This window comes from Rhinolophus sinicus, linkage group LG04, assembly GCF_036562045.2.
Source record: "Rhinolophus sinicus isolate RSC01 linkage group LG04, ASM3656204v1, whole genome shotgun sequence".
Lineage (NCBI taxonomy): Eukaryota > Metazoa > Chordata > Mammalia > Chiroptera > Rhinolophidae > Rhinolophus > Rhinolophus sinicus.
Window position 1 is genome coordinate 72,356,153 of NC_133754.1, and position 11,565 is coordinate 72,367,717.

Here is an 11,565-nt window from a genome sequence, read left to right on the forward strand (position 1 = left end):
GCTTATTTTCCCCTCTTCAAATAAACAGTTTAATTTTTAAATAGTGTTAGAAAATCAACTTGGGAAGATTTGTAACTATATATACATCCAACCACACATCAGGAAAGAAAATTTAGGATGAAACTACAATAATGAATATAAAAAAAATTCTAGCAAAATAATACTACCTATGAACAATGGAAAAATAAATGGATTGTGCGCCTAATTTATATAACCACAGAATAACAGCTCTGAAAGACTTTCATTCCCCGGAATTTAAAACTTTCTGCTTTGATTTCCAAGAATATTGTTCCTGATGGTCTATACCATACACAACTATTTCTCATCCACAAACACAATCTGTTTTGCAACAGTTTCTACTCCAGGGCAATGAGTTCTTACAATGCATTTGAAAAGAATCTGATTCAGAATTTGGGGGGTAAAGATTCTTTCAAGTCATCTTCTGCCACTGTCCTATATAGTTCTTAAGCTATGATTCAGGAGCAGTAAAATTTTGTTTTTGAGAAAGTCAACATTAAAGTATACAATGTCTATAAGTCAAAACCACTATTAACACAGGCTTTGTGTTTGTCTTTATAAGGCAAAAACAAAATGGGAAAAAATACCTGTAGTATGAAAGGCAAAAGTTTACTATCAATCCATAAAAAACTCTTATGAATAGAAAAATACTAATATCCCAGGAGAAAAATTTGGCACTACATTCAATTAAAAGGGAAGAAAAATGGACAATAACCAGATTTTTGGTGTTCAACATCATTTGTAATCAAAGAAATGGAAATTTAAATATTGAGATAACACTGTTCACCTGTAAAGTTGGCAATAATTATTTTTCCTTTTAAGGATACTTTCCCATATTAACAAGAATATAGTAACACAGGTACTCTCAGAGTGCTGGTGGGAGCATACTTGGGTATAACATATTTTTGAAAGCAAATAGTCAACCTGTATCAAGAGATCTTTGAACCATCAACTGTATTTCAAGGACTCCATCTAAGGAACTATGTACTGTAGATAAAATTTTATAAAGGATATTTGTTGCTCCAGTATATATTTAATAACAATAATTGGAAATAAGTTAAAAGTTTAGCTATAAGGAAATGGCTAAATACATTGTTACATATATTGTTACATCTAGATAATGTAATATTATGTAGCCACTAAAATAAGATTCTTGAAAAACTATAACAGCACAGAAATTTTTTCATAACATGTTAAACAAAAAAATCATATGCAACAGTATATTTGCATAAATTACATAATTGTAAAAAATAAATATTTTGTGTTAGACATTAACAAGTATAAAAAAGTATTAATTGTGATTATCTTTGGATGTGGGATGATTGAACTCTTACACTTTTTCTCAATCTACCAATTTTTATACAGCAAGCATGCCTTAGTTTTGAAATTGTAACAAACAAGGCCAACAGAACAGGACTATTAAGTGACATGCTTTTTAAATGCTTAAGGCAGTTTCATTTCTAAGATATACCAAAAGAAATCTAGCTAGAATTTTATAAACCTATAAAATACTCCAAAATTGTAACCAATTACTGATAACATAATTAAAAGGTGAAGTCTTCTACAAGCACTATTTGCTCCACGTAATGCTGATTAAAAAAAAAAAATAGGTGGAGAAGTTGGTGCAAGTGACATAAGTAACAATACATTGTTTTAAACTAAATTCCACTCCTCAGGTTTTTGGTTTGGTTTTGTTTTTAGGATAAGCAGCTCTAATCATTTCTTCATATAACTTCCCTTATGGAATATTGCACTTGAGAAAAAAATCGATAAACACTTTATACATTGTAAAGCACTACACAAAAAGAGCATCATTGTTTCAATTTAAATTGGCCATCATTTCCTGCCCTTGTAGTTTTACCAAACACTGTTATCTGGGTGTATCTAGACTCCTCAAGAAAGTCCTAGGTTCCCAAGAAGCAGCGACTTTCACTTCGGGTTTTCCCCTCTCCCTCCTCCTTTCCCCTCCTCTTAACACCTCCACACCCACCCTCCATCCCAGGCCTGACGACTTAGCGTGATGATTAATTGAACACCATCACTTGATGAAACAAGAACGCCTTCATCTTTCCCCCCGCCCCCGCCCCCGTGTTCTGCCTAAAACTTTGATTTTATTCAAACAAACAAAACACACTGAATTTCCTTTCTTAGTATGCTGACTACTTAAAATAAACAATATTAACAGAGCATGCGAAACTTTATGCAAGCTAAATGAATAATTAATCTCTCCATACCTACTCCAAAGTCAATTAATCCGAGTCAAAATCAACAAATAACTTGGTAGAAAAGCATATGTCTTAAAAAGAAGAGGACAAAAAGATTTAAGTAAACATAAATCCACTGGTTACTATAAAGTGATCAACCAGGTGACCTTAGGGGTGTATTTTTCTAGAGAGCTAGAGAAACACAAGTGAACCGCAGGAAGCAATAAGGGAAGGGACAAGAGGCCATTGGGAATTGCAGCAACCCCATTAAAGCCATATTCAGCCCTGATTACTTATGCTGAGAACGGACCTAAGCGAACCGCCCAGCAAGAGGGCTGGGGCTGCTGGGCCCTGGCGGGTCAAGCATCTGGTGGGCGGCTTCCGGCTGAAGGTAGCAGCCTGTCAGTCTGCAGTCTGCGTAACTGAGTCGACAGCAAACCCCTTCGGTCACTTTCAAGGTGACAGCTACGAGATCCGCATCCGTCTCTTCCGCACGAGCTTCGCTGTGCCCACGTGAGACCTGCTCTCTACAACCTCCGCTCCGCTGTGGCTGACTCCCCACTTCCCCAACTTTGGCACCCAAGCTGCTAGATTACCCGCCCCCTCCCCGAAAGCTAGTCCCGTCACCCTGTGACGGTCGTGTTCACCAAGTCCTCTCTGCACCCTCACCCGCGATCCCCACCACAGACAGGCTGGGCAGCAGGAATCGACTCAACTCCACACTTACCCGCAGCTCCTCGTATCCAGGGAACCAGCAGTGCGGGGAGACCAGCACTCCGAGCCCAAGCGCCCTTTGGACCCTCGGCGGAGGCTCTTCAGGCCCACCCTGGAGGCCCGCGGTGCAATCTGTGCCCGCCGGGCAGCGTCTGCACCTGAGGACACGCGGCTTGTCCCCACCCCCACCCGCACGCCGGCGGCGGTTTCTGCCCAGCGGGATCCGGGAGTCCGGGGCGCCCCAGGCCCCCGCCTCTCGGGCTGCCTGGGGGTGGAGCAAGGGCGGGGAGTTCGGGAAACTTGTAAATACACAGGCTCCGCCGCCTCTGCCCGCTTCACCCGCTGCGGCTCCTTCCAGGCGGCCCCAGCCTGCGCAGCTGGAGACAAAGGCCAGGCGGCGTCCGAGGGGGCTGCGCCCCGAAAAACTTCAAAGACGCGCGAGGCTGTACCTCGGCTCGCCAACTCCGGGGGCTCCCGCAGCGCTCAGCTCGCCCGCTGCCTCTCTCCTCGCGCTCCTGGGTCCCAGTCCCGACGCCCGCGCGCTCCCGGGCTAAATGCGGACGCGCCCCGTGCCCCCGGCGTCCGCCCAGGACTCGCTGCACCTGTTGCCACGTGCGACGCTGCGCCCCGGGGCTGCCGCCTGCGCACCTGGCTGAACCTCACATCCCACACCACGCAGGTCCCCGCGGGCTACTGGAACTATGCTGCTCCCAGTGCTGGGGGCCCCAGGCCGGGCTGCGGAGAGGATCTGCCCCCTACCGCCCTCCTGGCACCTGTGTTCCCGGTGCGAGCTCTCAGGCTTCGCGCTAGCCGAGGGGCATTGCAGCGAGGGAAGTCGGGCTGTGGAGTAGGGCGTGGGAAGGTTGCAGAATTCTCGGGGCGAAGGTTTGCAAGAAACCAGCGTGGATTGTTGCTTCAGAGTATCACACTCCGGGTCTATTTTATTCACTAAAGAAATGAGCTCCAGCTGTTAGAACTTCAAATAAAAAGTGTGAAGGAGAATACAGAGGGAGAAGCTAGGCCCAACCCATTTGTCAATAAACAAATCAAGTCCTTCCTCTTTTCTAAACCCAGCAAATTTCATTCTTATTAGGCCCGTTTTTAGGCATATTTTTTAATTCAGAGCTTTTCCACAGATGCTCTTCCACTTACAAGAGCTGTAACATTACTGAATCATTAAGTCAGACAACCTGAGTCCAAAATTTAAAAAATAATAATAATTACCTGTTTTGGATTTGCTAAAAGCTTTTTTAAGAGAAGTAAGCTTTTTTCTGAGAATTAATCTGAGGATACTGTATTTGACAGTTTCTATACTATCAACATTAGATCAACTAACAGCTGTATTGCCATTTACAGTTGTAAAGCCTTTTCACGTGTCCGGTGTTCCATTATTTCCTCGACAAGACCCAGGGGTATATGGTCAGATTATTATCTCCATTTTTCAGCTGAGGAAATGGAAGCACAGAAAGGCCAAGACTTTCCCAAGGTCACACAGCTAGTGAAGGGCAAGAGTAAACCCAACAGGCCTAACTCCTAATCTCTTTTTATCCCATTACATGATGACACCACTCACGTGCTTTTGAAGTTCCTGCTGTAAAGACAGACTCCTAACTAGCATAAGTATGATTCTAGGAAAAGGCATGTGATTATTTTTAGAGATACAGCATTAAACACCATTGAATGATTCTCCCTTATGCAAAAGCACCAAAAAACAAAACAAAAACAAATCACTGACATTGTTTCTGCAAGTCATCAGGCAGTTATGCTAATCAGTAACATCCCTCCTCCTTAAGGAGAATACTCCAAGTGTTAAACATACCATTTAATCTGCGTAACCCTCAGGTGACCCAGATGATTTGGACCAACTCCCCCACCACACACACAGTTCTACTGCGTGGTTTAGTTATATCTATAAATATGGAACCTGTTTTACTTCATTTTTCCATGAAATAGATTAAAGAAAAACAAAACAACAAACAAACACACCCTTCTCTAAGTAATCCGAAGCAACTTTTGTGGCCATTGGATAATCTGAAAATTAGCTTCTAAGTGCATCCAAATAAAAACAGAAGTTACCTTTTAGGGACATCATTAGGGACTCTGTCCAGGCAAGTATGCTTGAATGGAGCCTGCTGGCTTTTCTTTCCATCTTGGTTCTGGGCATGTTGCCATGTTCTTGATCTCTGAACTTTAATGGTGACCTGTTACAGACTTCATAAACAATATTAAGGGTCCGATAATAACTCCACAAAACTTTGTGGCCCTTTGCCCTAAAAAAAGGTTCTCATAATTTTTATTTCTCCATTAGAAAATTGCAAATTAAAGCTACATTGAGAAACTAGTTTTTTACTTATCAGATTGGCAAAGATTAGAAAGTTTCATAACCACTCGCAAACGTGTGGAGGAATGGGTAGTCACAAAGCAGATGTATATGTAGATTAAAATGACTTCCATTGAGGGCCCTTCACAATACCTAACAAAATTATAAATGCATATATCCTGTGAGCCAGTAAGTCTACATATAAGAATTTATCTTACAACACACATGAGAAATGGCAAGTCCATATCAGCATCATTTATAATAAGATTGAAAAAAATGTATAAATGTTCTTTAATAAAGGACCGGTAAATTGTGAAATAGCCATAACATTACATCCTATGAAGGCGTTAAAAAATGAGAAAGCTCTTTGCACTTTTATGAAATGATCTTCAAGAGACATGTACACAACTTTTTGAAATGCAAAACAAGTATGCTATACTTTCTACTGAAAAGGAGGAAAATATACATACAACTGTATGTATATTACATGTATTGGTTTGTATATGGGTAAAATAGCTCTGAGAAGACAAATCAGAAATTGGTAAGATTGGTAGTATCTTGGGAAGGGACCTGGACAGATCGAGGGCAGGGTTTGAAGAGAAACTTCTCACTAAATGTAATTTAGTGTTTTTTGAATTTTGAACAATGTAAATACTAGTACACATTCCAATATTTAAAAATTTTTCAACACTTGAAGTTTTTCCATCAGGAATGACTCAGATTCTCTCCCTACTAATTTGACCTATAGGTAAAATAAATGATCAAATTTCTCATGCATTAATGGGGAGGAAAGCAAAATGCTAAAAAAATCTTTCAAAATATTTCTTTTCTAGTTTCTCTAAAAAGGAAGACCGTAGTACATAAAACTCTAACATGCTGTGATTTGGGTTAAAATGATGAGTTTAGCAAATTCCTTAGAATTTTATTAACATTGACATCTCCTAGGATAGAGCTTCCAGTTAATTTTCCCAGTCACATTCAATCAGAAATGAAAAAAGAATTCCAGGCTTATTTAATTCCTAAGGGGAAACTCCAGTATGTTGACCTGAGTAGTAAGGAAGTAATTCCATGGAGTCGTTTTATTTTATTACTAAACTTGATCCCCTTTTTTATTTGTTATTTATATTTACTTATACCACCATTTAAATGAATGAGGTATCTGAACAATTCTAACTACAGGCACAGCGAATTTTAAAAATAAACATTTAGAAGTATTAAAATAGGATCCAAGGAAAAAACATACAGGTAAGAGAAAACATACCATTGAGTAACAAATTAAACCACTGAGTTTCCTGTTGGCCAAGTGCCCCAACCAGTTACATAATTGCCTTTTTCAAAAGAGGCTAATAGATCTTCAAGGGAAGCAAAACTTTCCTAGCACTGGATTCAAAGAGAAATTTTTTTCACTCATGTTTCAGATCAAGACTATGGAATGGAAAACAATATAGTATTGATAATACTTTAAGAAACTTCATATGGTTATTTTTCATAGTGGCTTAGAATGTAAACCGAAAGTATTATAATAAAACTCAGCTTGATGAGGGTAGTTCCTGAACCAGGCCAAGCCTTGTAACAGCATAGTGGAATCAAGGATTGCCTGTAAATAGAGGTGTGTGTGTGTGTGTGTGTGTGTGTGTGTGTGTGTGTGAATAAGCAGTTCCTTGGTATATGCTTTTGAAAGTCAAATGTGGTTATGGTAAAATTCTAACATGTTCACAAATCCCTTGCCTCAGAGACACAGTTGCTTTGTACAGCATTCCAGAAATTTTCTAGTCAGCCAGCCATTTGTAGGTGCTGAAGAATTGTTAGAAGTGACGAAGACTCAGAATGCTGGAATTTTGTGATACTGCTGATGACTTTTTTCCTATTTCTGTTGAAAGAAAACATATATTACAAATATCCACATGACTTTTAATTTTTGTATCCCAAGGTGCTGAGACATCCATGGTCAAGTATAGAACTGATTATCTGTAGCAATGACTGACTAGCCAGAAAACAGCATGAAAGCAGTCACCAATCCAGATTTATTTATACATAACTCGTGGGTTCCTAATCTATTCTTCCTCCTAGTGGACTTGGAGACTCAACTGGACTTGGAGACTCTCCTCTCAATGTTCCTGGAGGGGAACTGTCAGAGTAGGGATGTTCTTGTGTAGAAGTCTACAGATTTATAAATAAAGCAGCTCCAGAAAGAAAGAGTTCCTTGTTGCAAGTTCAGGGTAGTAGCAATAACAAGTAAATGCAGCTTCCTCTTATCAAGATGACCTGAGAGCATCTGAGAAATTCCTCCCACACGGGGGAAGGCATCTTCAACAATCTTTCTAGTCCATTTATAGACTCTGTAGAACGAACCATTCTTATAGCATGATGCCAAAATTATTTTAGCTCATACACAAACAAGTTGTTCTGTAGTTCTTTTTTTGACCTCTTCATATTAGGAAGAAATTAAGAAAAATATAGCACCATCAGTTTGTTATGCAACCACTTTAAAAGTGTTTACTTTGAGTGCTGAAAATGTCATGAATAAAGTAACTACTGGTCTGCGTAATCCACTCCTGACAATGAATCATAACTGTGTCACAATGGGAATTGGTTAGTCTTTGCTCCAATCAGAAGGAGTCCTTCCTTAAAGGAAGGATGTATTTTCAATTTCAAAGTATTTATTGCTTTATGAAAAAATACAATAATAAGTCTGTGGCTTTCCAGTCTCATACCTTTGAGACGGTCACAATCTACTTAGACTTTTTGAATTTGCTTTTAATTTATGCCTGTGGTCTTGTTCTCTTGGCCAAGTCTAAACCCACAGAGAGCCGGGGTAGCTTTCCAACTTGCTCCCATACCCCTTGGGCCCTGCTAAGTGATGAGAGAGCACCTAAAAAGAGTGCAAGGAGTGGAAACCCATGAAACCTAATGGGTTCAGTGTTGCTGCATTGTGACTGGTACCCAGTATCCAGGCCTGGTCTACTGATTGACTTTTGTTTCATTCCTTTTGCAACTTTTGGTCTTGATTCATAGTTCCTGATTCATACTTGACTCTGAGATCCTCCACCCCCTGCAAAATGTATGCAGTAAAGTGGGCCTGGTGCTCTAAGCTGTAACAAATGTTTACAAATCATAATGATGTAGGAAAAGCTGTAAACTAAATGAACAACAGCAATTAGCCTTCATGCTGTTAAATAAGCATTCTTCAAAATTCAATCACTCTCTTAAACATAGGCTGGCAATTTAAAGCCATTGAAAATATTATTGTCATTATTTTCTCCATGTAGCGAGTAGGACTAACACTATATTTGCCTAAATCACATTGCAGTGTGCCAACATTGCAAGTCAGTGCCTGATTAGTTACCAGACAGTAAGACAATCTTACCTTTGCATATCTGGAACACTGAGAAGTCAGGTTGCTAATCCAGGACAGTAATTTAACACCACCAAATAGTTATCTATTTTGGATAAGTATATTTCTGATAGTTTCTTGAATACCTACAAAATTACAATTAATCCCCACTAATTTACAATCCAATTATCTGCTCTAGCTAATTGTTATTTGTTGTTTCCCCCAGGGGGAAAAATTTATTGTCTGCATACCGTAAACAGGGGAATAAATCTACTATGAACACCAAAAATATCATTATCACTCCAAAACTGAGGGCACAAATTGAAGTTAGAAGATTTAGTTTTGACATTGAGATTTGTTTTAATTGATTTGACCTCTCTGGATCTCCGTTTCTCTTTTATAAAATTAGTTCTTTATATATCATGGGGTTGTGAGCATAAAATATATTATTTATGTATTTATGATTTGTGTATGAGCTCATGTTTGGAATTACTGATATCACTCATTTCTCTTCCCATTGGCCTATGAACTTGAGGCTACAGAAAAACTTGTCTTCCCGAAAACATAATTCTCTCCAGTCTACCAATGCCTGCCGACTCTCCCCATTTCAGCCTTTTAGTTCACGCCTGAACTATTCAAGCGAGTAGACTAATAGCCTCTAATCCATTTTGCTTCTACTTCCCTATCTATAAAACAAATTGAGTACGCATGTCCACTATTTCTTTACTTATAAATTAAGCACTAGAGTACTGATATATTATGTACACAATAAACCATATGAGTATATAAAAATAGAAAAGGGTAAGATTTAAAAATAAATAGATAAACAGATAGCTAGAAGAAAGTTCTCATATTTTCTTCCCATACCCCACCAGATACGTTCTGGTCCCATTTCTCTTAATGGTATTTATTGTAGAAGAATTTTTCATTGGTGAAGTTAAAGGGCAAAAATAAATACCATTTTTGGTGTAAATACCTAGAGCTACCTAGTTTAAAAGTTTGGCATCCTTCAACAGGCTTTCATTAAAATGCATGTACCTGGAAGCCACCCTTTAAATATTAATTTAACAAGATCAAACTTTGCATCCAGAAAAATATAGTTGTGTGAAAAAGAGACAATAGGTCCAAAATGGAGTCACTTGTGCTAAGCCCGCCACAATTTAATACCTAACCTAACCGCCTAACAGTTTCAGCCTCTCCCAGGAGTGGAATTTTATACCAATCAGTCTGGAAGTTCTTGATCAGCATTAGCGAGGTAATCTGCCTGATAAGACCTCCTATCTTTCCCCAAGGGAAGGTGACCTTGCCTGAAATAATCCACTTTTAAAATTTTTGTGTCCTGCCCCCATTTCTACCTATAAACGCTTTCCATTTTGTACAGTTCTTCAGAGCACCTTTCTATTTACTATGGGATGCTGCCTGATTCATGAATCATTCAATAAAGTCAATTAGATCTTTAAATTTACTTGGTTAAATTTTTCTTCTTTAACAAATGAATTTTTTTAACCTTCTTCGATGTATTTTTTCCAACACAAGCAAGTCAATTCTCAGCGAACACTGACTGAGCAGCCTATAAATGTAACTCACTTCTTAAATAGCATCAGATCCCATAGGTTAAGGACTGAGTCTCACAAGACTGCTCCCACTTCAGATGCCAAATGCAAGTCCAGGTTCTTACCTGTGCTGCTGCTGATGACCAGCTGTAAAGTGGAGGTTCCCATGACTTCCTCCTTGGGTTGGATCAGTTTGCTCCAGAGAGTGAAAGCTCAAAACCTCTAATCACTTGGTCCTTCTAGTGACCAGCCCCATCTAGGGGCCCCATTTTAAGGTACCTCATTTGCATAAACTCTAGTGTGCTCAAAAGGGGCTTCTTGTGAATGACAAAAAGATATTCCTATCACTCAGGAAATTCCAAGAGTTTTAGGAGCGTTGTGCCAGGAATTGGGATCAAAGACCAAATATATTTCTTATAAAACCACATCTTTACTTGTAAAATATAACAGACACAAAGCAGCATGAAATAAATGTATAACTTAGTAAATATATAGAGTACACATCCTTTAAACCACTAACTACTTCGGTCAAGAAAGAAATAGAATAAAAATTTAAAAAAAAGGAAATAGAATGTTGCCAAGCACCCCTCCTTATCATGACCCCTCCTTCAACCCTGATAATAAACACATTCTGACGTTTATGATAATCACCTTCTTGCTTTTTTTGTAGTTTTATTATTCTTGTATCCATCCCTAAACTCTGTAGTTTAGTTTTGCCTACTTTTAATACTTATTTTAGTCTACCCGTTCTCTTTCCCTCTCTTTCTCCCTCTCTCTCCCTCCCTGCCTCCCCCAGCCCAGCCACCAAGTCTCTGGATTGGATTTGTTGAAGAAATGGGATCATTTGACCTGTGGAGTTTTCCACTGTCGGGATTTTTTAAAACACTTCATTTATTTTGACATTCAATATTATTTTATATTAATTTCAGGTGTACAGCATAATGGTTAGAAATTTATATAATTTAAGAAATGATCTCCCTAACTAGTCTAGTACCCATCTGGCACTATGCATAGTTATTGCCATATTTTTGACTATAATCTCTATGCTCTACTTTACATCCCCGTGAATATTTTGTGACTACCAATTTGTATTTTTTAATCCCTTCATCTTTTTCACCCTGCCCCCAACACCCCAACATCTATCACCCCGATAACTCCAGTACCCATCTGACACCATGCATACTTATTACAATATTATTGATCATATTCCTTATGTTATAATTTACATCCCCATAACTACTTTGTAACAATCAATTTGTACATCTTAATCCCTTCCCCTTTTTCACTTACCTCCAATCCCCCTCCCAACTGGCAACCATCAAAATGTTCTCTATATCTATTTATGAGTTTGTTTCTGTTTTGTTTATTTTGTTCTTTAGATTCCACATATAAATGAAATTGCACTGCATCTGTCTTTCTGTC

At 38.9% G+C, this 11,565-nt stretch overlaps 1 protein-coding gene across 3 annotated transcripts in view; it reads right to left on the reverse strand.

The window, feature by feature from the left end:
- Positions 1 to 3,207, reverse strand: part of MTUS1 (microtubule associated scaffold protein 1) — a 140,515-nt gene extending 137,308 nt beyond the window's left edge. Inside the window, exon 1 of one of the 3 annotated variants that reach the window (XM_019737997.2) lies at positions 2,950 to 3,207. The gene's annotated coding sequence lies outside the window, so the exon portion shown is untranslated. The remainder of the gene's footprint in view (positions 1 to 2,949) is intronic. The other 2 variants (XM_019737995.2, XM_074329730.1) reach the window with 2 other exon arrangements.
- Positions 3,208 to 11,565: the final 8,358 nt, after the last annotated feature.